We start from the raw sequence: 27,879 nt of genomic DNA on the forward strand, positions 1-27,879 counted from the left end.
CTCTATTCTTCCATAGTTCAAGCCAAAATTGTTGGTGACCTCCTTGACTTAATACAAATATACGTTTGGCCCCTGCCCTGGCTCCTGACACAGAGCACATAAAACTCACATACATTTCTAAGTGATAGGGTGACAGGAGCTTACTTTCTGTATAAAGTCTCTTAGAGAAAATCTTGTTAGTGCTACCTTAAAAATGTCATGGAGTGAGTTCAAGCTATGTACTTCTTTTCCTTGCATACTTACTCCAGTGGTCTATCTTGTTGAAATATTCAAGATAGGTGACTGTGTGGGCCTCCAGGGCCACTCTTAATTATAGTCCTTGTGCCTTGGGGTTTCCTAGGCTGGCGTTGGGTGGGGGAGGGGAAGGGGGAGGGTGGGGGTGGAGGGTGGGGAAAGAGAAGAATCTCCATAAAGGTAGAAAATGATTCATCTTGTATTTTTCTGCAACTTTTTTTTTTTTTTTGAGACGGAGTCTCGTTCTGTCGCCCAGGCTGGAGAGCAGTGGCGCAATCTCGGCTCACTGCAGGCTCCGTCTCCCGGGTTCACGCCCTTCTCCTGACTCAGCTTCCCGAGTAGCTGGGACTATAGGCGCCTGCCACCATGCCCGGCTAATTTTTTTGTATTTTTAGTAGAGACGGGGTTTCACCGTGTTAGCCAGGATGGTCTCGATCTCCTGACCTCGTGATCCGCCCGCCTCGGCCTCCCAAAGTGCTGGGATTACGGGCGTGAGCCACTGCGCTGGGCCTCATTTTTCTGCAACTTTTTCACCGTTGCTCAGACTTAAAAAAGATGATGACTGTTGGTCATTAAAAAATTAATTTTCCATTTATGAGCAACCCTCTTTGGGTCTTTGAGGTCATATATAGACCATGATGAGCTAATTATCTTATAGATTATATCTATTTTCAGCTGTTATAAAAGCGTTTTAAATTAGACCAAGGCTATTTTTAGTTTATGAAAAGTTTGCTTTTAACAAAAATCTTGCTTTTTCAAAAAAAAGTTAAGCATATTAAAAAACAGAAAAATAATACCATATGAAAATAGAGTTGGCTGGGTGTGGTGGCTCTTGCCTGTAATTTCAGCACTTTGGGAGGCTGAGGCGGGCGCATCACTTGAGGCCAAGACTGGCCAAACCTTGTCTCTACTGAAAATACAGAAATTAGCCTGGCATGGTGGTACATGTCTGTAATCCCAGCTACTGGGAAGGCTGAGGCATAAGAATTGCTTGAACCTGGAAGATGGAGGTTGCCATGAGCCGAGATCATGCCACAGCACTCTAGCCTGAGTGACAGAGCAAGACTCTGCCTCAAAAAAAAAAAAAAAAAAAAAAAGAAAAAAAAGAAAGTAGAGTTAAATACCACAGATATAGGAAGCCTAGACAATATCAGAGGAATAAGATGATCCAATTGTGAACCAGGAAAGGGTAGATGAGAACATTTTTTAATCTAAGATTTTTTGTAGAGATAAGCAGAGTAAACAATCACCCTTATATATGTAGCTCTTCAGTCTGCATCAAAACACTGTCCGAGTGGGAAATAGGGAGACTCAAGCAAATATCCTGTTGGTGTTGTCTGTTTATCCTACTTTAACAAACACTAGGATCTGGACTGTGAAATCTGAGACCAATCTCTGAAGAGACACAGATGAAAGTGAAAATGCTACTCTATTTTCTATCACCCAATTTCTTGTCACAGTTACTATCATTAAAACATATTAAAAACATGGAAAAGGCTGAAAGTAAAGCTACACATCTAATAAGATTTGTAATATAAATAACCCTCAGTGTGTTTTTATTCCCAATTGCCTTGTCTTCTTAGGCTCTGGTATTTAATGATTGGGTTAAATATCTCCTTTTCTGTGTATAAGGTATTGGCACATTTTTTTTTTTTTTTCTTATTCACTTCTCATCAGGCAGGTGGTTGAAACTAGGTAATGCTTGTCTTTTATGGCCATCTTGAGAGAGAATCATTTTCACCAGGGTACAATCTCCTGTGTTTTTTGTTTTGTTTTGTTTTGTTTTACCCTTTTCTCTCAATCCTACTTCAAAGATAGATGGGAGTTAACAACTCTGGTTAAAATTATGCCCATTTTCAAATGCTTTCTTTATACTTTTTAGTCTTCCATAATATAAATAACATTGTGGTGTTATTGTAATAACAAATCCAGGAAAAAGAAACACCTTACTGTCCCCAATTACCTTAGTTTCAGAAAACTCTACCCTCAGATAGAGGTTATACATGATATTTATCCACTGCGCCCGATCACCAGGGTGCTATTTTGTAATGAGAAGTCCAGAGAATCTTCTGAAGGCGTGACTTAATCATCAAATTACCAGATTCTAAAAGGCTATTACATGTTTCTATCTCTGTTCATTGATTCTGCATGAGTCATCATCCTTGCAAAGGAAAATGACATTTCCCCCACTGGAAATTGGCAGAATACATATAGAAGGCTTAACTTCTAAAGTTCTTTGCATATAGGGCTCTTGAGCTATTATATCCTCTAGAAACCCTGATCATTCAAATATTTATGATTTGTATAGCATAGAATGTACTTCACCAATCTTCCTTCTCCACAGAGTATGACAACATGCCCTGCTGTGTTCGTATGACCTTTTTACGTTTATTGTACAACAGTATTTGCGTTTGAATTGGTACCTTAAATTATAATCTCTAAACAAGATTTCTTGGTGCATTTCACTGGAAGAGATGCAAAGAAAGAGATACAGGATAGGATTTATCAATGGCCTGACTGTCAGGACTTATACAACATGTTCCTGACCTCTCTGGTGGAGTTTAATGGAAATGGCTTTGGAGATAGGCAGTCCTGGGTTCCAGCCTTGTCTCTGGGGCATACTTACTCCATGAATTTAGGCAAGTTACTTGTCTCTTCACGTGGTCATTGAGAAAATAAAATAACAAATCTGTATCAGTAAGGCACCTGGGACAGGTAGCCTTTTGATGGATATTACTTGTCTTTTTCCCAGGCTGTCCTGTTGCCATCTTCACACTTTTGCCTAAATGCAGAGTTTTTTGTTTTTTGTTTGTTTTAATAGCTAGGGCATTTTAATCATTTTTGTTAATTGAGAAGTATCTGAAGCAATTTAAAAAAAAAAAAAAAAATAGGAAGCACTGGCCAGGCGCAGTGGCTCACGCCTGTAATCCCAGTGTTTTGGGAGGCTGAAGCGGGTGGATCGTGAGGTCAAGAGATCAATACCATCCTGGCCAACATGGTGAAACCCCATCTCTACTAAAAATACAAAAAAATTAGCTGGGTATGGTGGTGCACACCTGTAGTCCCAGCTACTAAGGAGGCTGAGGCAGGATAATCACTTGAACCCAGGAGGAAGAGGTTGTAGTGAGCCAAGATTGTGCCACTGCACTCCAGCCTGGTGACAGAGCGAGACTCTGTCAAAAAAAAAAAAAAAAAAAAAAAAGGAAGCAGTATGTTTGAGTGCTCAAGCAGCTGTAGTATATGAACAAGTCAAACTCAATATAGTCATGCCAGAGACACTAGCTGCATGTATGGGAATGAGAGTGGAGTGTCACAGGAGGCTGAAATCAGGGCCAACCCAGAGTGTTGAACATGATTTCAACTCTTCCAATTGACATGATTTTTTTTTCCCTTTTTGAGGAGGAAAAAATGCTCTAGCTTGCTATATCTTGTGTTTGCCACCTGTATAGTGGGCTAGAAAAGCAGGGTGTGGGGGAGCCAAAGGCAATGGCTAATTAGAAAAGTGTATTTGAAATGTCTTGAATGCTTCAAGAAATAAAATTAACTGACACTACAGCCTTACCAAATGGATGATAATTATATTGGGCTTCCTGTGATTCCAGTGAACATGGGTTTTAACAGAATACACACACCTTATTGTCAGTTCATCCTTGCATTATTGTGGGAAAAAAACTTCTAGTGTTCAATTTCTTGTATAGTCATACAACTTAAATTTGTAGTTTCAGTATAATCTTGCCTTCTCCTACCTATTTACAACTTCCTGAAAATATATTGAGTGTGGATCCTGTACGTAAGTGAGATTGTCTTCGCTAAGAGCTTCTTGCAATCACAGGAAAAGGGGGAAAAAAGTTGTTACAGCTGATCATTGCCAGAGGGTGAAAGTTTAAGAAGTAGAGAAAGAGAAGATTGTAGCATGTAATTGGAGTTCTTGGTTGCATGCTACAGAATCCATTCTATGTGGTTTAATCCGGGAGCAATGCAGCCAGGGATGACACCTCAAAAATGCCCAGCCTCAACACTAGACTGTCCTAGCAGAAATACTACTGCTGCTATTGTCACTTACGACATTAAAGTCACTTACGACATTAAAGTCTAGGGGTCAGAAACTGTGGCACAGCTCCTCAAAAGAACCAGATATTCTGCTGCCATGCTTTCTCCCAAGGAGCCATTCTTTCATGCAGCTAATAGTTTATGTTGTTTGCTTTCACCTTCAACGTTCACACATCTGGGTTGGCTTGGTGGCTCCACATTTATTACAGGCTAGTTCCCGAGGAACCTGGGAAATGTAGTTTTAGTTTTTTGTCTTCTATAGTATAGCAATCAAAGGAAGCTAGAAGGGTGTTGGAATAGATGCTGGTCGAACTGCTTGTTAGTATCTGCTCCTGATGGAATTGAACTGAAAGATGTTACAGGTGTTTACTCCTCAGTGGTCCGTGTTGGAACATCACTTTCTGTTTTCAGAAGCTCTATTGCTATATGTAAACAACAACAACAACAACAAAAACCATTGCTGTTTTCTTCTGCACTTGATCAAAATTCTCTTTAGGTATCCACGTTTTACCATAATATGTATTAAACAGTGCAGAATGCTGGTGACCAGTTTTACTTGTTAACCCAGGCATGGCTGAGTCCTCAGAGCCTTTTAATTTGAGTCCATTCTTAGGATGATGTGCTGCGTTTTCTGCGATGGCACCCATTGGCGTACAAAAGAAAAACTGGATTTTCCAGGTTGAGCAGAAACATGGATGCCATACTAAATTCTGAATAGACACATTCATGCATCTTCTTGTCCACCAGCTGCTGGAACTCAGGGAATTTACTACTTCATCCTTTTATGCCCAACACCCCATCAACTCCAGAGGCAGCTTGGCTGCATGCCAATGTCAGTGTAGAATTACCATTCTATCCTCACGGGTTCACATCCTTTGTCAAGTCACCAAACCCTCAGAAATCTTGATGAGTCTACCTAGACGTTTTTGTTCGTTTGTAAGACTAACTCGTACAGAGTTTTGAGTTTTCTTAAGATTTAAAATCATTAATTAAGGATTTAGAATTCACTAAGAATGAAAGCTTTGAAAGGTAGTGATTTGAAAGATATGCTTAGTGCTGGCAGGTATTTAAGGGCCAACTATTCTGACTTAGAGGAAGACAACACAAGTAGTAGGTAAGGGACTTGCCAAAAAAATTACATGCCTGGTTAATATCAATGCTGAAATTGAAACTCGAGGACCCTGCCTGCTGGACGGGGAATGTTTCAAAGGTTCATAGGTCCTAAGTCCTCATCATCCTATATGAAGCATGCACATGATGCCACATGCTAGCTGAGACCATGCTCTGAAGGATGTCTACATGAAACAAACATGAAAAATCATATAATATGATTTACATTCCCAACCCACATCTTCTCAAATTCACTAGAAGGTGTCCATTTTGTTGACAAAACTGAATTTGAATTATATGCAATAAATGACACCAAGATTATTTTCATCGCTAAAAGTACTTTAAGAGCACTCTTCCTGTTTTTAATCACTAGTGTTCCATTAGCTGCAGCCAGCCATATTTGTTGCTTACACTATAAGCATGTTTTTTTGTTTTTTTTTTTTTTCCCCTGGTTTGCTCTAATTCTTTGCCCTCTTAAAGGAAAAGCAAGGGAGGTTTATGAAGGGCCTTAAAATGAGAGAAACTAATTAATTGCTGACTTTTTATATTTATCAGCAAAGGAAAACATTTCTCTACTCTCATAACACTTCTGACACCAACTGTGCGGATTTTCCACGCATTACAATTCTCATACCAACTACATGTCCTATAATTTAATTCAATTCTGGCTCCGAAGTTAGCACAGACCCCACAGTTTAAGGAATTAGTCCCACAGCCTGCTCCACTTCAGATGCTGATCATAAGCCTGGGCTTCCTATACTTCGGACTGACAGGCTATAAATCAGAGGTTTCTCAGAATTCCCTCCTTAAGTTCAATAATTTGTTAGAATGGCTCACAGGACTCAGGAAGACACTTGACATTGTCAGTTGATGATGAAGGACACAATTTAGGAACAGCTAAATGAAAGAATGAGGTATGTGGGAAGGGCCGTGGGGAATCCACGTCCTCTCTGGGCTCGCCAGCCTCCCCGTACCTCCATGTATTCACCAATCTAGCAGGTCTTGGAACCCCTTTATTTAGAGTTTCTGTGTGGGTTCCATTATATAGGTATGATTGATGACATCATTGGCCATTGCTGACTAGACTCATCTCCAGCCCCTCTCCCCATCTTGGAGGTGGGAGAGTGGAGCTGAAAATTCCAACCTTTTAGTCACATGGTTGGTTCCTCTGGCAAGGGGCTCCTGTCCTCTGAGTCACCTTATTAACATAAACTCGGGTATGGTTGAAAGGGGCTTATTAGAAGTAACAGAAGATGCTCTTCTCACCCCTATTGCTTGAATGATTCCAAGAGTTTTAGAAGCTCTTGTGTCAAGAACAGAAAGATGCTCCTGTTACCCCATCACTTAGAAATTTACCTAAGTTTTACGTGCTTTATGTCGGGAACCAGGGCAGAGGCCAAATGCATATTTGTATTAAGTCACAATCAATAAGTACTTTTTAAAAATGTAAATTTATATATAAGTGAAAATAACTGTACATTTTTTGCTTTCACAAGCTTTGATGTCAATGTGGAATGATCTCTCACCAGCTTAAACACAGTTGAGTTCTTACATAGGGAAAAATGCGAAGCAGAGGTTAAAACATGTATATTAACTGTGGTGCTCTGAGTGTAGACTCTGGAGTTCAACTATCCAGGTTTGACTTCTTCCATTTCTGAGCTATGAGGTCTCAGGCAAGCTACTTGCCTTCTCTTTATCTTAGCATTTCATCTATAAATTTAGTATGTAACAGGCACCTAACTTTTAGCATTGTTGGGAGATTGAGATGGTGCATGTTCAAATGCCTGCCATGACACCTTCTCAGAGCTGATACTCAATAACAGTATTAAACATTTTGGCTGGGCACAGTGGCTCATGCCTGCAATCCCAGCACTTTGGGAGGCTGACGGCAGAGGATCACTTCAGGCCAGGAGTTCAAGCCAGCCTGGGAAACATAGGGAGATACTATCTTAAAAAAAAAAAAAAAAAAGTCTAGCTCTTGTTCCCATGTTTTCATTCATTTAAAAAAATTATGGCAAATTTTTTTAAGTAAATTATTTTTAATTATAGCAATTATTTTAAGTAAAGAGAGAGAGAGAAAAAAAAAAAAAGGCCAGGCACAGTGGTTCACATCTGTAGTCCCAGCTTCCCAGGAGGCTGAGGCAGGAGGAACACTTGAGCCTGGGAATTCAAGGCCAGCCTGGGCAACATAGTGAGACCCCATCCTTAAAAATGTATTTTTTTAAAGTATGGAGCACTTACCAAGTCCCAGGCACTATCGTAGGCACTGAAGGCACATAATTGATAGATGAGGTCCTTATTCTAGTAGAACTATGAACATTTTCTTATTCAGAATGAAATTTAGGAAGCAACCAGAAAATACATATAGACACTGTCATGTGCCAGGCCCCTATTGATTCCAACAGGGATGGCTCGGGAAGAGACCCGGAGCCAGTGAATGAGACATAGGGTTTATAGAGGACTTACATACAGAGCATTGCAGGAGTGGGAAGCTGGACAGGAAAACCACTAACATTTGTAAAAAGCATGAAGGTTATATGGCATTTTCACTTAGCAGTCTTCACCAAGCAACCTCCCTTTAACCCAAAACAAAAGGCCCCTGATCCCTGTATAGTCTGCATTCCAAATGATGGGCCAGGGGTTCAGATGTTCTTCATAGATGAGGAGTGAATCTCCAGCTTGACCACTCCTGGATTCTTCTCAGGGTGTGCTTGAGTTATTGCTGTTAGGTGTGTCTGCCATACAGACCCGTAGCATGATTTTCTCTAAGAAGCTTTGTGATGCATTTTGGTAAATGTTGTAAGGTTCTAAGTGGACTTCAATTAATTTTTAAAAAGTAAACATACATGAATAAATATAATCCCTTCCTCATAGCTTTAAATTACTTCTGATATATCCCTGATAAAAAAAAAAATCAAAGGATCAGGTGTGGTGGCTTACACCTGGTGTGTAATCCCAGTGCTTTGGGAGGATGAGGTGGGAAGATTGCTTGAGGCTATGAGTTCAAGACTAGTCTGGACAACGTAACAAGACCCCTGTCCCTTAAAAAAAAAAAAAAGAAAGAAAATTAGCTGGGTGTGACGACACATGCACATGCCTGTAGTCATAGCTACTTGGGAGGCTGAGCTGGGAGGATCACTGGAGCCCAGGAGTTGGAGACTACAGTGAGCTATGATTGTACCATTTCACTCTAGCCTGAGCAATAGAGTGAGACCCTGTCTCTTAAAAAAAAAAAAAAAAAAAAAAAAAAAAATCAACCGAGCAAACCAGCAAAAAGTTAATAATCTAGGGCTTTACCTACCTGGTAGGACATAAAGGAAGCATAATAGAGAAAGTTCTCGGAACTGGCTCTGCCCCTGGTTCTGGGTGGGCGAACTCTCTGTGACTTATATAACCTTCCTCACTTGCTTGAGAGAAGGGAGTTGCTGGGAGTTCCTGTTAGAGGTTTTGCAGAAATTGCCCACAGCTGAGACTCTAATTTAGGGTTGTTGTTCCAGTGAATGGAAATGAGCTGAAGAAGCAGCCATGACACTCACTTTCAGCTAAGCAAGGAGACCTGCCCTGGGCACAGGCGGAGTGAAAAGCCCAGCCCTGAGAATCACCCACTTCCTTTGACCTTTTCTCTCCAGAGCTACATCTCTCTTTCCCTCCTTTCTCCTGCATCACAAAAAAACCTGTTAAAAGTTATCCATCTTTCTTTTTTGAACATGGGAGTCCATACAAACACTTCCATTTCATATATACCCAAATTCCAAGTGATCCTGAAGGGCCATTTAAAGTTGAAGTTTTTTTGCTTGTTTGTTTTGTTTTCTTTTGTTTTTTTTGAGATGGAGTCTCAATCTGTTACCTAGGCTGGAGTGCAGTCATACAATCTCAGCTCTCCACAACCTCTGCCTCCCAGGTTCAAGTGATTCTCCTGCCTCAGCCTCCCAAGTAGCTGGGACTACAGGCACGTGCCACCATGCCCAGCTAATTTTTGTAGTTTTAGTAGAGACGGGGTTTCACCACGTTGGCCAGGCTAGTCTCAAACTCCTGACCTCATGATCTTCCCACCTTGGCCTCCCAAAGTGCTGGGATTACAGGCGTGAACCACAGTGCCCGGCCTAAAGTTGAAGTTTAAGTGACAGAGAGAATGCTGTGCTGATGAAAGCTGGATAATTATATAACTAATTTCTGGCAACATCGTAATATGATGCCAGGTGTCTTCTTTTTCTTTTATATGGACAAAATATATTGTTGAGATTTTTAAATAAGTATTAACGAAATAGAAAGAGAAGTTTTCAGAGAAAAACTCTTTTAATGTAACCTCCTTTTTTTTTTAAACCACTCTCGTGAGAAATTGTCAGAGTTGTCAACATCATGCTTCATGGGTTTTGAAACCTGGACTTTAACGCAAAATCCCTTTATACATACTGGAAATTATTGTGCTTTTTGGATAAGATTGAGGTCTTATTCAAAATCCTTACAATCATAGAAACAGATAACACACTATCATTATCTGTGACAAGAGGATAGGAACGAGAAGGATAATTAAAATGCTAGCATTGGCTCTTTCAAATTGTGTTCTCTGAATCTTAGCACAGAAATAAAATATTAGAATTTTAACCTCTAAGATATATTTTTAAAGTTTTTGGCTGGGTGTCATGGCTCAGGCCTGTAATCCCAGCACTTTGGGAGGCTAAGGTGGGAAGATCACTTGAGTCCAAGAGTTTGAGACCAGCCTGGGCAACATAGAGAGAACTCGGCTCTACAAAAGATAAAAGATGAGACGGGAAGATCGCTTGAGCCCAGGAGATTGAGGCTGCAATGAGCCATAATCATGACACTAGACTCCCACCTGGGTGACAGAGTGAGACCCCGACTCAAAAAAATAAAAAATAAAAGCAAAGTTTCTATTGGAATAAGTCATTCAGTGTCTCAAACTTTTGTTTTAATGCCATAATTCAACCTTAATGGCTCTTTGTAGACTAAAATTAATATCTGCAGAAAATAGCCATTTAAAATAACTTACTATTTATAGAAAAATAACATAAGGCACTTGTCATTTATTGAAGGTAATGGTTTACTCTGAAATTTGTACAATGAGGATTGGAATTTTTATTTTTATTTATTTAAAACATACTTATTTTGTTCTAGGGATGCTTTACAGGTGATAACTCATTCAATCATCATAACCTATGAGAAAGGTATTATTATTATTTTTTACTTTACAGTAAAGGAAGCAGATCAGGAACTCAGAAAGGTTAAATAACTTGTCAAGTTGCACAACTGATAAGCAGGTAGAGCCGGGACTTAATTCCAGGCCATCTGGCCCGCAGAGTTCCTCCTTATGCCCCTATGCACTGGTGCCTCTTGCAGCATGTCGAAGAGTTTACCAAGACGAATGAGCTCAAAAATGTGACCATCTAACCAGCCATCTGTCTGCCCTTCTGGCCTTTCCAGGATATCAATGTTTCTTATAAAATGGACATAAATTCCTGATGAGACAAGATTTGTATGGAGAGCCATGGGACTATCACCCCTATTCTAGACACATAATAAAGCAACAGAAGAAGGCCACATTCTCATTAAGTGAGAGCATAATGAGAGCAGCAGCATAGCTGCTCTTTTTTACAAGCAGCTAAGAAGCTATAATCCTGTGCACCTTCAACCCATCTCCTCATGAGATCAGACCATCAGTCGTGGTGTCAGCAAAAACAACACATCCAAATGAGAAAAAAAAAATCAGAAAAGGTTTAACAGGCTGGGCATGGTGGGTCATGACTATAATCCCAGAACTTTGGGAGGCCGGGGCGGGTGGATAACTTGAGGTTAGGAGTTCGAGACCAGCCTGGCCTACATGGTGAAACCTTGTCTCTAACAAAAAATAAAAAAAATTAACCGGTGTTAGCATGCACCTGTAATCCCAGCTACTCAGGAGGCTAAGGCAGGTGAATCGCTTGAACTCAGGAGGTGGAGGTTGCAGTGACCAAGAGTGCACCACTGCACTCCAGCCTGGGCAACAGAGTGAAACTCTGTTTCAAAAAAATAATAATAATAACAAAATAAGAAAAGGAAAGGTTTAACAAAGGGACTCTCTGGAGGAGGAGAATTATATAGAGGGACTGTGACCTTCAGTTGAAGAGACCTCCAATAGAGAGGGCTGAGGGAATAAGTACCCAGAGTGCTCTCTTCTCTCTTTCTCCACTCTCCTGAGGGGATTCCTCCTTGGCCTACTGGATACCAGAGGGCGAGGAACACCATTGATGAAGTCCATAAAGATCAGCCTCCAGCCACGCAGCAGGGAGAAAAATGGGGATCGAACTGAGTGGACCAAAGAAAGATATTTTACACAGTTTTACAAATCCTATATTTCTCTCTCTCTCACACACACACACACACACACACACACACACACACACACACACACACACATATACAATCTCTCTCTCTCTCTCTTTCAGAACAAGTGTTTCTATTCTTCCATTGAAAATTTTAAATCTTTGTTCATTAACGCAGGTTCTTCAATACCTTAGAAAGATTCTGATAATATAAAACTCCAGCATCAAATATATCTTGTCCTTTTTTTGGCACATTGCTCAAGCCTGTTAAGGTCTTCTTGAATTCTGGTTCCATCATTCAACACAGAGGTCCTCAAATCTAGTAGCTGCATCTCAGAATATGCTGGAAAGGTCTTTAGAGTACTGATTTTTCAGGCTACCCCAGAGACTTAGTGAATCTCAGGTAAGGCTCAGGAATGCCTATGTGTTTTTTTGTTGTGTTTAGTTTCCCAGGCAACCCTAATGTAGCCTATGGAAACTCAGGCATCTGGGATCCCTTAATATAACCACTTGAACACAAGGCATGTGCTAGACACCTTTTTAGAATTTATCTTTGTCCAGAAATGCAGAGATCTTCCACTGGGACTAGATTTGAGAGTGTTGACTGGAATGCTGGAATTGCCTAGGGAACTTTTCTGAACTTCATCACCTCTTCCTGGGTGGCCAAGCCTCCTTCTGGAATCTTCTCACTACCACAGTGAACTGCTATCATTGAAGGGATCATGCTAAATCCTTCCAGTCTTCTAGTGCAAAAATGTTCTAAGACTCCTAGATTTACCAGTAATCTTCTTTACAAATGATTGTTTGACTTTTGCATTAATTTTACTGTTTGTATTTTCTCTGTGTTGTGCTAAGAATATTATAATAGACTCTGAAAATATTTTACTGGATTTGAATAATATCCATCAAACCTACTCACTCATCCTTCCTTCTTTTCTTTCTTCCATAAGCACTAATTGTTCTAGGAGCCAAGCACATTCCAGGCCTTAGGGATACCATAGGTACAAGACAGCAGAGGTCTCTGCCCTCTTGTGCTTACATTTTAGTGGGGGATGCAGACTTTCAAAAAGTAAATAAAACATCTGCAAAAAAATGTTTAATATGAATATGTGGTATAAAGAAAACAAATGGCACCGAGCATGGAGACAACTGCAGGGAGGGCCTCTCAAAGGGTGACATGGGAGTTGAAAACTGAAGGTCAAGAAGGAGCCAGCCTTGCAGAGATCTGGGAGAAGAGCATTTGAGGCAGAAGGAACAAGTGAAAATGCCCTGAGACAGGAAAGAAACTTTAGAATTCAAGTAATGCAGTGAGGTCATTTCAGAGTGACTTGTCCTTATTGATTGTGTGCTGACCGGCAAAGAGAGATTTCCATCTGCTCTAGGTCCCATAAACCACCTCTTCGAATACCTGCTGAAAATGTTTCTATGTCCCTACAAACTTTTAGCCAGCCCATCTTTATGTATGCCTGTAATGGAGTAGAAAAAAATAAATACATGAAAACTGCTGATAAACCAAAACTTTACTGGTAAATCTTTGTAGCTCTCTCTCCTCCAGGAGCTGATCCAGATTATATGGGATCTGAAGCTTTTACAATTTTAAAGGTCCTTTCCAAAAACAAATGCAAATAAAATATTGCAATGGCCCCACTCATGCAAGTGAAGGGCCCAGAAGCTTCAGAGTAATTGGCTCCATGGTAAATTCACCTGTGCCTGGCACCCGTCTTTAGATAAGAGACTGAGAATGACCACAAATCAAAATCCACCGAGAGTTATAAGTAGGAGTCAGTGAAAAAGTATGTACTTCTGCGAATAGCCAGAGAAACCATGCTGTTCTCCATGTCAGCTGGTGAGGAGAGGGAGAGGAAAACTTGTTTAGGTTTAACTATGCAGTTATTATGGCAATCATTAAGTTAGGGGCGGGAGAAAATAAACAAAAGAAAAAGATGTAGCCTGTTATTTTGTAAGGAAGCTGCTAAAGGAAGCTTTAGGCAAGTAAAGGAAGGTAGATTAAGTAAATACACTGGAAACAATGTGAAATGGAAACTGCTGAAAGAGGTACAGGTAGAATACGGTGGTCAGGACCAAGCCAGTGTGGGAGATCAGGAGAGTGTGGAGGTTGTGTTGGTGGATGCAGAGGAGTAGGACTCTGACATGGGAGGGTGGAGGTAGCATAGGCCGAGATGGGAATGTCTGGGAGTGGGAGTGGAGGTAGTTGGTGAAGGCAGTAGAGGAGGTAATAGAGGGTGAGTGTGCAGGCAGAGGAGGCAAGGAAGTGGTGGTGGTGGTTGTAGGGCAGAGTTCGGTTTCATTTGGGCCGGTAGAGATCCATTCTTCCTGCCTTGTGTGAAAGGTTTTGTGTCATAATTACTTCTGAGACTCAAAAATATTCTTGTGAATAATGGGGAATCAGTCATCTCTAACATTATCAAAACAAAGACTTATCTTAACTGCAAAGTGCTTAGGCTGTGGTCCAGTTTGGGTCCAGTATTTTGACATTTGTTTTCCAGGCAATAATAATGAGGTATATTTATTTTTTTGAGGTACATGTGATAATATAATACATTCATATAATTTGTAAAGAACAAATCAGTGTAATTGGGATACACATACATATATAATCTTAAATATTTGTCTTTTGAATGCTCCTTTAATTTGAAACATTCAAATTATTCTTTTAACTATTTTGAAATATACAATAGATTATTGTAAATTCTAGTCACACTGTTGATCTATGAAACACAGGTCTTATTTCTTCTATCAAACTGTATATTTGTACCCATTAATCAGCCTCTATTCATCCTCCCCCGCTTACCCTTCCTAGCCTCTAGTAACCACCAATCTACTCTATCTTCATGTGATCCACTTTTTAGCTCCCATGTATGATTGATGTGATATTTATCTTTCTGTGCTTGGCTTATTTCACTTAACACAATAACCTCCAGTTCCATCCATGTTGCTGCAGATAACAAATTTATTTTTCATTCTTTTTTATTGGATGAATAATGTTCAATTGCATATATATACCATATTTTATTTAGTCATTCATTGATGGATACTTCAGTTGATTCTGTATTTTGGCTCTTGTGATTAGTGCTGCAATGAACATGGGAGTGCAGATACCTCTTTACTTTATTGATTTCCTTTCTTTTGAATGTATACCCAGTATTGGAATTACTGAATCACATAATTGTTCTATTGTTAGTTTTTTCAGGAACCTCCATACTATTTTCCAGATTGGCTGTACTAATTTACATTTCTGCCAACAATGTATAAGGGTTTCCCTTTCTCTAGATCCTTGTCAGCATCCATTGTCTCTGTCTTTTTGATAACAGCCATTTTAACTGGGGTGAGAAGATATCTCATTGTGGTTTTGATTTGTATTTCTCTGATGATTAGTCATGTTGAACATTTGAAAAGTACTCAAGTGTGACCTTGATAAAACCTAAACCAGGCTGGGCTCAGTGGCTCACACCTGTAATTCCAGCATTTTGGCAGGCCGAGATGGGCCAATCACTTGAGGCCAGGAGTTCAAGACTGGCCTGGCCAACATGGTAAAACCTCTGCTATACTAAAAATACAAAAATTAGCCAGGCATAGTGGCATGTGCCCATAATCCCAGCTACTCAGGAGGCTGAGGCAAGAGGATCACCTGAGCCCAAGAGGTGGAGTTTGCAGTGAGCCAAGATCATGCCACTGCCTGGGTGACTGTCTCAAAACAAAACAAAACAAAACAAAACAAACAAAACTTACACCAAACAGAATTTGTCGTCAAGGAGAGAGATTTCTTTTAGAAAATATTCTTCCTTCCATGATTTGTAACAAATCAAATTGCCATTTGTGTGTTTTCTTTTGAGAAATGTCTGTTCAGATATTTTGCTCATTGCTAAATCAGATTTTTTTTTTCTTTTTTCACTATTGAGTTGTTACAGCTTCTTATATACTCTGGTTATCAATCCATTGTCAAATGGATACTCTGCACATATTTCTCCCATGCTATGAACTCCCTCTTCTCTTTGGGGTTGTTTCCTTTTCTGTGCAGAATCTTTAGCTTGATGTAATCCCATTTGTCAATTTTTGCTTTTGTTGCCTCTGCTTTTGAAATCTTACACAAAAAGTCTTTGCTTAGACCTGGAGCATCTCCCTGAAGTTTTCTTCTAGTACTTTTATAGTTTCAGGTCTTAGATTTAAGTCTGTAATCCATTTCAATTTGATTTTTATATATGGTGAGAGATAGGGGTCTAGTTTCATTTTTCTACAAATGGTTACCCAATTTTCTTAGCACCATTTATTCAAGAGACTCCTTTCCTCATTGTATGTTCTTGGTGGCTTTGTCAAAAATGAGTTAGCTATAAATGTGCAGATTCATATCTGGGCTTTCTACTCTGTTCCATTGTACTATGTGTCTCTTTTTGTCCCAGCATCATGCTGATTTGGTTACTGTAGCTCTGCAGTATATTTTAAAGTTGGGTAGTGTGATGCTTCCAGCATTGTTCTTTTAGCTCAGGATTACTTTGGCTATTTGGTGTATTTTGTGGTTCCATATGAATTTTAGGATTGCTTTTCCTATATCTGTGAAAATGCCGTGGTATTTCGATAGGGATTGCATTGAATCTGTAAAATTGCTTTGGATAATATTGTCATTTTAGCTATATTAATTCTTCCAATCTATGAGCATTAAATATTTTTATATTTAATTATTTTCCTTTTGTGGTGTTCTCTACAATTTCTTTCATCAGTGTTTTATAATTTTCTTTGTATAGATCTTTCACTTCTTTGTTTAAATTGATTCCTAAGTATTTTATATTCTTTGTAACTATTGTAGATGGGATTACATTCATGAATTTTTTCAGATTATTCACTGCTGGTTTATATAAATGCTGATAATTTTTATATGTTGATTTTGTATCCTACAACTTTACTGAATTTGTTTATCAGTTCTAACAGTTTTTTGGTAGAATCTTAAGGTTTTCCTAAGTACGAGATCATGTCATCTGTATGTAGAAAAACCTAAACTGAAAACCTAAACCTGAACAAGGCTAATTTGACATTTTTCTTTCCAGTTTGGAGCCTGGGCAACACGTGGAAACTCTCATCTCTACAAAAAAAGAAAAAAAAGAAAAAAAGAAATAGCTGGGTGTGGTGGCACATGTCTGTAGTCCCAGCTACTCTGGAGGCTGAGTTGGGAGGATTACCTGAGCCCAGGTGGTGAAGGCTGCAGTGAGAAGTGATTGCACCACTGCACTATTGCCTGGGCAGCAGAGTGACACCCTGTGTCAAAAACAAAACAAAACAAACAATCATACACACAAACACAAACCAATCTGGATGCCTTTTATTTCTTTATCTTGCCTAAGTGCTCTGGCCATGACTTCTAGTATTATTTTGAATAAAAGTAGTAAAGGTGAGCATCCTTGTCTTATTCTAGATCTTAGAGGAAAGACATTCAATTTTTCCATGTTCAGTGCAATGGTAGCTGTGGGTTTTATCATATAGCCTTTATTATTTTGAGATATGTTCCTTCTATACCAAGTTTGCGGAACATTTTATCATAAAGGGATGTTGAATTTTTAAAATGCTTTTTCAGCATTTATCAAAATGATCATGTTTTTCTCTGTTGGTTCTGTTCACGTGATGTATCATGTTTATTGATTTTTGTGTGTTGAACTGTACTTCCATCCCTGGGATGAATTCCACCTGATCTTGGTGAATGATCTTTTTAATGTGTTGTAAAATTTGGTTTGCTTGTATTCTGTTGAGAATTTTTGTATCTATGTTAATCAGTGATATTGACCTGCAGTTTTCTTTGTTTGTGTGCCTTTGTCTGGTTTTGGTATCAAGGTAATGCTATCCTTGTAGAATGAGTTTGGAAATATTCCCTCTTGCTTAATTTTTTTTTTTTGAAGAATTTGAGTAGAATTAGTATTAGTTCTTTACACGTTTGTTAGAATCTAGAAGTGAAGCCGTCAGGTCCTGGGCTTTTCTTTGATGGAAGACTATTATTACAGCTTCAGACTCATTACTCATTATTAGTTTGTTGAGGTTTTTTATTTCTTCATAGTTCAATTTTAGTAGATTGTATGTGTCTAGGGATTTATCCATTTCTTCTAGGTTTTCCAATTTGTTGGTGTATAGTTTGTAGTAATCTGTAATAATTATGTGGTCTCAGTTGCTATGTGTCCTTTTTCCTTTGTGATTTTATGTATTTGGATCGTCTCTCTTTTCTTCTTAGTACAGAGCAGAGTTTCCCAGGGAGGGGATGGTAGTCCTGCCTCGCCTCTTTTTCTTTGGCTGTTCTCAGGGATATTTCTTCCTCCAGGCACTCCTGATACTTCCTGTGGATTGAAACAGGGACAGGTTCTCCTGCCAGGGAACCCAAGATGGTAAGGAAGTTGATTGTCCACCTTGATCTCACTTTTTCCAATGTAGAAACTGTGAATTAGTGGAAAATTTCTGCACACTTGATGCCAGGCAGGTGGTGGGGAGAGGTGTCACAGATATGTAAGTCCAGTTCTCTTATTGTCATCTTGGAGTTTTTTCACTTCTGTGTAGCCCTGGAAACTATCTCCTCATATTTTAGTTCTAGGGTATTACTGGAAAAAATCTAGGTGCTGTATATTTGGTTTTGTTTTTCTATTGGGGGAAATGAAGCCACCTTGTTTCTATGCCACATTTTAGAACCAGAAGTCAAAGAGCTTTTTAGTTAGCATCGACATTCTGAATTTCTTTCTTTTTCTCTCTCTCTCTTTTTTTTTTGATAGGATCTCATTCTATCACTGGGGCTAATTCTGGAATTAGCTGGAATGTGGTGGTGCGACCATGGCTTACTGCAGCCTCAACCACCTGGGCTCCAGGAATCCTCCCATCTCAGCCTCCTTAGTAGCTGGGAGCACAGACGTATGCCACCATGCCCGGCTAATTTTTTTTTTAATTTTTTTTTTTTTTTTAGCATTTTTGCTAGAGGCGGGGTTTTGCCCTGTTGTTCAGGCTGATCTCAAACACCTGAGCTCAAGCAATTGACCTGCCTCAGCCTCCCAAGTGCTGGGATTACAGGTGCATGCCCCTGCACCCAGCCAACATTCTGATCTTCTCTAGACACTCTAACAATGTGTTGCTTTTTCTTGCTTTTAAAGCCTGCCAGGTGGTCACATATTATCTGTCATTAAATATCTGATATCAATCATTTTGTGCTTTTAAAATATGTTTCTCATGTATATTAAATGTCATATATGAATTAAAATTACTTTTCTTAAATGTCAACTTGTTAGGACATATACGTAATTCTGCAATAGAAAAGTTGCTGCCCTCCTCCTCCTTTTCTTCCTGTTCTTTCTCCTTCTTTTTTTTTTTTTTTTTTTTTTACTCCTTCTCCTCCTTCTCCTCTTCCTCCTTTTTCTCCTCCTCCTTTTTCTTCTTCAGATATTTGGGTGTGCTCCAAGGTGTATCACCTTGATAAAACTTAAACCAAACAGAATTTGTGGTCAGGGAGAGATTTCTTTTAGAAAATATTCTTTCTTTCAGGATATGTAACAAATCAAGTGGCTGCAGAGCCATTAGTGTGGGTCAGCCTTGGTGTCAGCTTCATGAATGTTAACGTTGAATATCACATGTCAGCTGAAAATCATAAGCCCCTGAATGTGATTTTTAAAAGGCTTATGGTATGCTCAGGCATGACTTCAGACTGAATGTCACATCTTAGATTTATGCATATGAGCCTAAATTTTTAAAAAGAGCAGAAAACTATTTTATGTGTTTGTTTCTGAATGTCCAAGCGCCTTGCTTTATCTTTCCACTGTGCCTTCTATCCTGACTACTTTAACAGATAAAATAATTTGCAAAGACGGACAGCCATTTCCTTGCCAGGGTACAATCCAGTGTGGGAGATTTCTAATGCTAATTAATTCCAACCTCAACTATTTTACCTGCTGTTTCAAAGGCTGGCAGCTTGTATTCATCACCTGAATGACAGCTGTTTCTAACCTCTTTTCCCTGAAAAGAAATAAAGAAATTAAATAAACCTTTTGCATGCTAATCACTGACATTCTGAAGTGACAGTTGAAAAGTGTTCAAGTGTGAATCGAAGGCAGACTTGAATTAAAAGACTTTGTCTACACCAACTAGTTGTTGAATTTTGACCAGGTATTTGTGAAGTGTAGAGAGAAAGGATTATGGATTACAGGCAACTGATGAGACAGTGTTATCATAAGTGAGAGAAAAATTAGAAGAGACTTTAAGTATATTAAATGTTTACATTTAAGCAAGTTGAGCAATATACATTTTTAATTTAAATTTTATACTGCAGATTTTTTTTTTCATTTTTTACCTAGTGAATTTTCTTCTAAGTCAATGGACGGATAGAAAAAGCAAGGCTTTTTAATTTTTTAAAATTTTGTTTGCATGCTCTTTTTGCTTTAGAGTTTATTCAGTCTAATTAATTGTCTCATAATAATGGTTGATATATTGCTTCCCAATCAGAGCTATCCTTTGTCAAAATGTGTTTTATTTCTATTATAATTTCAATTTCTGCTTTTTACAATAATGATTGCAGTTAAGAGCATTGACTGATTCCCCCTGAACAAAGTAAATTCTATATGAGGACCATATTTTTATATAGTAAACATGCACAGGCAGTTTTGCAAAGGATTATTTAACTTTCGTGGAGGATTAACATGTAAATACCAATAGTAGATTATGTTTCTTGATTTGTTTAAAGGTATCTACCACTGAATGTTTTCTCCTGCATGTTCCAGATTTTCTATAAGACCCCAGATAGTATGGTTCAGTCAGAAGTTGTAGGTCTCTGAGTTCATGTATCTCATTAATTTAAGTTGCTTTGATGATGCCTACTTTTGTTACAGGAGGATACGTTTCTTTTTATTGTTGTCCTAAGGTTATTATCATTCAGTAATTTTACTATCATATGGTAAAATCTCATCTTTCGGTGCTCCTCCCTATGAATTTTAACAGTCATATACATTTGTGTAATTAGTCACTATCACAATCAGAATGTAGAACAGTTTTATCATTCCCCAAAACACCTTTGTACTATCCTTTTATTTATACCTGCTCTCCTCACCCCTAACTCCTGAGAAGGTATTTTTGTGATGTTAAAATACAAAGAAGAATGAGAAGGTGGAGGAGGAAGAAGAAGAAGGAGCAGGAAGAAGAAAGGAAGGGAGAGGAGGGCTGGGAAGGGCAAGGAGAGGGAAGAAAGGAAAATTGGGGATGCAACCCAGTGAAATGTTCATTGAATTCTTATCAAGGCTTGTATGTGTTACCTGGGAGAGAATTTCAACACATTGCATTCTCCTTTCTTCATGTAAGAAGATGAAATTGTTCAAATGGTTTCTGCAGTCATTCTCTAAATTGGAAATTGTATATTGTGGAATTAGCCCCAGTGATACCTTTTCTTATCCTGTACTGTCAGTGCTAGGCTTGTCTGCTGTCAATTTGACATTATTCCCATCTCTGGGATGCAATGAAGAGGAGAAACCAAGAAGCACATACCCCAGAGTCCTCTTTTCTTAATGGTTCTGATTCCAGATTCCCAGTGAAGGGAACACATATAGGAGCTGGGAGGCAGAAGAGAAGTGGAGTCTGTTGCAACCAAATGTGTGGGCAGATGTGGGATTCCTGGTGGCTTGAGAATCACTCACTTCACTGCTGCAGACAATAATCACTGGTGGGATCTTTCCAGGGAATTTCCAGGGCACCTTCTCCATAAGCCACTGAGAGCCACCACTCTGGTGTTGCTCCAGGTTGAGGTTTCTGGGTCTGCCTTCTCACCCTTCTGCCTGCCCTTCCTATAACTTCCTCCATGACTTTTCTTTCCTTTATCCACTCTGACTCACCTATCATTGTGGATACCCCAATTCCTGCACTAAACTTGCTATTTCTGGTGTCTCTTCAAGTGACTTGGTTTTCCTGCACAAATCCAGCCTGCTAAACCATGTTTTAAAGAGAAGTTTAATATTTGTGGCCAGCATTTAAAAATGGGAAGATTTCTCTTCGAAGTCCTAATGGCTACTTTTCTTTTCTTTCTTTCTTTTTTTTTTAAATTCTTTTGGAGAGTGAGTCCCACTCTGTTGCCCAGGCTGGAGTGCAGTGGACCTGATTTTGGCTCACTGCAACCTCTGCCTCCCAGGTTCTAGCGATTCTCCTGCCTCAGCCTCCCGAGTAGCTGGGATTTAGTAGAGCCAGGGTTTCACCATATTTGCCAGGCTGATCCCGAACTCCTGACCTCAAGTAATCTGCCCGTCTTGGCCTCCCAAAGTGCTGCTGGGATTATAGGTGTGAGCCACCATCCCCAGCCAACTTTTCCTTCGAGAAATCAAGTCAGGAAACACTGGACCAGCATTCTGGACTGAAGACAGGTGTGTGGAGGTTATGAGTGGCTGCCCCCTTAGAAAGGGTGTGATTGTCCACTTCACCACCCAACCCACTTCATTGTGTCATCATCTTGGACCTTGCAGCCTTTACATTTGGGTGCCTTCCTCGCTAAATAACATCATCTTAGTCTTATTTATTAAAGGCTTACTAATTGCAAAGCTGTTTTCTGGGAACTCCTGGGTATATGGAGATGTGTAAGAAGAACTCAATGCTTTCAAAGAACTTGGAGAAATAAACTGAGGGAGACAAAAGCAAGCACGTGACTGTCCTGTGATAGCAAAGGACTTGCATGGAATGATCCCTTAAAGGAGGGCGAGAAAATAAAATGAGAATATAAACTCACTAGCTCACTATTTGGATATTTTTATATACTCAGATAGAGTTTTATGGTGGCCTCACTTGTTATTGATACTCTAATTATTGTTGATGAAATTTATCTGCATTTTATTAAGAATTTCATATAACGTAGGCCAGGCGCAATGGCTCACACCTGTAATCCCAGCACTTTGCTAGGCTGAGGTGGGTGGATCACCCGAGGTCAGGATTTCGAGACCAGCCTGGCCAACATGGTGAAACCCCATCTCTGCTAAAATTAGCTGGGCATAGTGGTGAGTGCCTGTAATGCCAGCTTCTGGGGAGGCTGAGGCAGGAGAACTGCTTGAGCCTAGGAGGGGGAGGTTGCAGCAAGCCAAGATTGCGCCATTGCACTCCAGCCTGGGCGACAAGAGCGAAACTCTTGTCTTAAAAAAAAAAAAAAAAAAAAAAAAATTGTATAAAATGGAAACTTAGCGAACGTTGTGGAATAAATGTAAATTAATCTTTTTCCAAGTAAGCAAATTCTCAAAGTATGTTTATTTAGAATATTTTTTGTTGATCACTATCTATTTCTATCACATATCTACATCTAAATACCAATACATATATGTATTTTTTAAATGATATATTTCAGAAAAAAATTGCACTTAAAATTTTTTCAACGTGTTGTATTTAAATAAAATGCAAGTGGCATTATCAGGTGAATTAATTGCAGATAAAAGTAAATATAGATAAATATTAATCTTTTTCTTTCTTTTACTTTTGCTCTGCTTGGTGTTGCACAAATATGAGAGCATATAATTTTTGAAGCAGGATTTTATTTATGTTGAGATGTTTTGTGTACTGAAATAAAAATATAAGAATATGCAACTAATTATTATAAGGTCAACATCTGTTGATTTTCTTTTCTTCCAGGTAAAAATAAACATTAGTTTATCAGTTGAGAGAAAAGAACACAGGTGCTTCCTAGTGGCAGGCAATAGCACACTCCATGTAGGAATTCGTGGATATGCCTTTGTAAAGTTTATGTCTTTGAATTCACTTTCAGTGTGATTTACTTTTGGTGGAGGGAAGAAGTAGATTCAATTTTGTATTCTCCCCCAGTGGCTGATGAAAGTATGGACAGTGTATATTTTGCTATGCATGTGAGGTGTATGTGTGCGTGTACACATACACATATATATTTTGGTGGAGACACAAAGGAAATTTATTTGGGCAACTCCAAACCTGTGTGAGTTTGATCCCTTCCAGATGGTGGGATACCTGGCTGTCGGATCCTTGACTCAGCCCATTTCTTATCTCCTAAATATCCCTTTGTGCTTCTCTGAGAGTAGGGCATGTCTTAGAACTGGAGGAGTTTCCTGTTAGGACAGCTCACAGATTCGCCGAGCAAGCTGGGGACAGTCAAAGTTGTCTTACAGAAAAGGCTCACATCTTTTAACAAAGGTACCTCTTTGAAAAGTGCGTTTTGCTCTATAACGATGTTTCTGGCTTTGTTATAGAAGCAGAACAGCAAAGTGAAGTGATTCAGAACATTGGGAAGACCAGCATGAATCCATTTCTGACTCCGGCGTTGGCCACAGGCCCTTGTGTATGCTCTGCAAAATAGCTGAACCTCAGCTTACCTTCCATACATGGAGGCAACAGCAGTACCTACCTCACAAGGGCGTTGTAAAAAATAAATGTGATAATTCAAGTAAAGGATTTAGCAAGATGATTGATTCATAATAAGTGGTAAACACATGGTAACTAATAGTAATAATATTGGTGCTAAGGCATTTGTGCTAAGACAATGGGGCTTAAATTTGAATGTGCATCAGAATCACCTGTCGGGCTTATTAAAACACAGATGGCCTACCCCCCACCCTGCAGAGTTCTGACTCAGAAAATCTGGATTTTTCATTTCTAGCAAGCTCCCAGGGAATGCTAATGCTGCTGGCCCTAAAACCGCAGAACAACCACTGACATAAGACATTCAGACTCCAGACTATTTCTTTGGGCAGGTGAGGATTGCAGTTCGGTCATGGACCAGAGTGAAGGATCAGTTGTGGGATTGCATCCTTCAACCTTGGGCAATGCTTCTACAGCCACAATCCTGGTAGGTCAGTGCTGGTCCAGTGTTTATCAAGTGCAACAAAAATAGGAAGTCCTGTATTTGTTTACATCTACCATTCAACAACCCACAAAAACTTTCTATCTTGTTTTTCACATCCTTAACTTTCAAGGAGCAGCTCACTGGCCTGCTCCAGAGCAACTCTTTCCCCTCCAAAGAATCAGAGGACTGTCATCAGCTGCCTCAATTCTGCCTTCCTTTGGCACAGAGCAAATATCACATCCTCTGTGCCACCACCAGCTGATTGCAGCTCCTTTGAGGAGTGGAGATTTCTGTTTCACTCTAGAATCCTTTTCCCTAGATTTTGTCAGAGGAAGGTTTTGGGAAGGCTAAGCAGGCCATGCACAAATACTTGATGGGAGTGGGGAATGGCTGTGAACTAAATATTTTCATTTCTTCACACTTAACTGAGACAGCTGCCTTCACCTTGGTGACACATATTCTAATCAAATCCTTAACTAGCTGTGGACCCTCCTCAAATACCATTTGCTTATTTTGGCTTTAACAGTGGGTGGCATCTATCACTTATTGATTGTGACAGACCACTGCTAAGTTCTTCACCTGCAACATTTCCTTTCATCTTCCCTAGGAGTTTACGGCCTGAGAAGTGAGGTGGCAAAGGTGCACATGCAGCAACTCTGACTCTTTCCAGCCATTCTAGTGGTGACACAGACCCATCTGTCTTCTGGTCTTTTGCTGGTGCCCTCTGTCTACCAAACCTGTGGTGCTGCAAGCTCTAAAATAGGCCTCCCTGGGCCAAGAGCAGGGCAGAGAATTACAGAGAATCAGTGGTGGGGCAGAGGCAGGGTAGGTGGCAGACGGGACAATGAGTAACTTGTACCTAGGGAAAATTTTAGGAGACAAAGGCTATGTCAAGTGCCTAGCCTAATACAGGACTTTCACTAAGTAACCAAACTAGGGTTTGAAGCCTGGATCATCTGAATCAAATTATAATCATGCCAGTGGAGCATGCCTGCCTTTTAGGAGCCTGCAAAACAGGTTGACATTATCACAAAGCAAATTGTGTGTATAATCAGTATTGTCCTTTCACATATATGAGTAGATAGAACTATCCAGGTGGGGAAGTGTTCTCTCCTCCATTCTGAGATATTCTGAAATGAAAGGTTAAGAGTCAGTTATTTTTAGAAAATATGTACACTTTTCACTTAGATATCCACGCAGCAATAAGTCCAACCATCAGAATTATGCTTTAGTGATTTGGCTTTTCTCTGCCCCCAGCCATACATTTAACCAAGACCAAAATGTTCACTTTAGTTCCAGAAAGATTTTTTTTTCTTTGTAGAACAAAAATGTAAGTGACCTAAAAAGGGGACTTTAAAAGATAATCTTCATATATCTAAGTTTGAAATATTTAATTCTAATTAAGTTCAGCATAGGAATGATACATTAACATTTAGTGTAAGAAATTCGTCTTTAAAATAAGTGTGTTATTTTAGCAATTGCAAAGCGTCATCTTTCTGAAGAACAAATTCTCCCCTTCAGAGGCAGAGTTTTAGTATTGAATTGGCTATAAATGTTCAAATGTGACTTGCAGGTCAAAAATCACAGTTTAAGTGGATTTGATGGATTCTCAGACATAATTTATAATGTGATTTCAGGTCACTACTTGTTTCAATTGAAACATCAAGCTATCAGTTAATAAAAAGTAATGCAGACACTTGTCCAATCTGATTGCCTGGTGAATTAGGCTCCTTTTGGAAAATATTCTCATACTCATGGAAGCAAACATGAACTGACTTATTTATGCATTCATGGTTTTCTTTCCGTATGTTTGAGCGCCTACTATGTGACAAGCATTGTGCTTCAAATATGTTTATATTTTAATTTTGCACTTTGGCACAAGACTGATATAATGGGCATCATTGTTAAGAGTGTCTGTCATTTGACACTCTTGACCAGCACTTAATGTATCTTATCTCTAACCTGTACATAAACCCTATTATATTTTTATTATTATTTCCACTTCATCTTTGTTTAACTGAAGCTCAAAGAAACCAAAAAACTTGATGAACGTCACAGAGTTAGTCTGTGGTCAAGTTGTGATTTCAGCTCAAGTGCATGTCAGGGCAAATACAATATTTTTTTTAGAATATGTATGCACTTATTGTCACTTCTTGACTATCTCTAGGGTTGTCTATGCTGTCACCTCAGCTGATCATTTGGCAGTGAGAGACATACAGGCTCCTAGTGTTTTAACTTCTGAAGCATCTAATTCTTGAAAACGTGGGGCCAGGTTGAAGAGACAGGGTCTGATTAGGACAGATGGCTCCTAGGATGTGTGCCATACTGGCTGAGTTCTGTCATTCTAGGTTACTAGAATGGTTCACCCTGGGGTTTTCAGACTCATGCTGTCTTGCAGACACTGGTTGTTCATTAGGGCACCACATTATACATCTTAGGTTCAAGAGAGATGATTCTTCCACAGATCTCTTCTATTGTGGGACATGGAAGTCTTGCCTGGGTCTAAGGGAATGACCGAATTAGAATCACAGGATTGAGAGGAAACAATTAAATCTATGATGTCATGGGACTTGGCAGGACATAAACATAGGGATTCTAGAATATTTTATCAAAGTAAGAATAACCTCTGAAAGAACAAGGACCTGGTCTCAGCAATGAACCGGCAAGACTTAGAGACACAGGCAAGCCCACATTAGGTATTATTTTGTTTTGTTAGGTTCATTGCTTCAGAGGAAGATAAATGCTTGGTGCACAGAAACTTCAGGGAAATAATATCCTAGTTTCGAGCTTATTCCTGGACTGCCTCTTGGACTTCAGTGTCTCCATTTAAGAGAAAACATGAAATTTTGGGAGAGTAGGCCTCTGACATTCCTAGTTATTTCCTGGGCCTCTGAGATGTCGCAGGGCCTGTTTTAGGGAGAATATTTTAGTGAAAAGACTTGAGGTCAGGATGACCTGCTGTTACAGTCTTCAAACTTAGAAGTCGTTAAAAAGCTTCTTTGTTGCTTGATTGGTTGAGGACTTACTGGCCTATGAGATCTGGCTTTTTATGCAAAATCACTAGGGAATTGCAAATTTAGAATTAGAGGGGTGAGATACTTCAAGTGTATCTTCTTTCAGTACGGAGCTTAATATGTCGAGAACCAAGGCAGCCCACTCACTACCAACAATCATCAGATTTCTCTCTTGCCTCGCAGTCAGTCAGTTGGGAATGAGTATTGAGGAAATGGATTGGGGGATTGAGGGTTAGAGCTGTGGCTTACTACAGTGGTCTGTAGTGTTCATGAATGAGCCAGCCCTGAATGTATGGTTTCTGTTTAGAAGTTTGGGAGCAGGTGTCAGATCCCCATACATAATGCTATTGAATTT

The 27,879-nt window shown here is 39.4% G+C and overlaps 1 protein-coding gene across 24 annotated transcripts in view; it reads left to right on the forward strand.

Annotated features, from left to right (window-relative positions):
• The window catches only part of LOC105481485 (mono-ADP ribosylhydrolase 2), a 2,105,812-nt gene that overhangs the window by 977,592 nt on the left and 1,100,341 nt on the right, over nucleotides 1-27,879 (forward strand). For 3 of the 24 annotated variants that reach the window (XM_071080870.1, XM_071080876.1, XM_071080877.1), the window contains exon 1: nucleotides 23,918-27,206. The exons of 18 other annotated variants lie outside the window; for them this stretch is intronic. The gene's annotated coding sequence lies outside the window, so the exon portion shown is untranslated. Of the gene's footprint in view, nucleotides 1-23,917; nucleotides 27,207-27,879 lie in introns of those variants that run through there. 3 more of the 24 variants (XM_071080871.1, XM_071080880.1, XM_071080879.1) reach the window with 3 other exon arrangements.

Source organism: Macaca nemestrina, chromosome 15 (genome assembly GCF_043159975.1).
Source record: "Macaca nemestrina isolate mMacNem1 chromosome 15, mMacNem.hap1, whole genome shotgun sequence".
Taxonomy (NCBI): domain Eukaryota; kingdom Metazoa; phylum Chordata; class Mammalia; order Primates; family Cercopithecidae; genus Macaca; species Macaca nemestrina.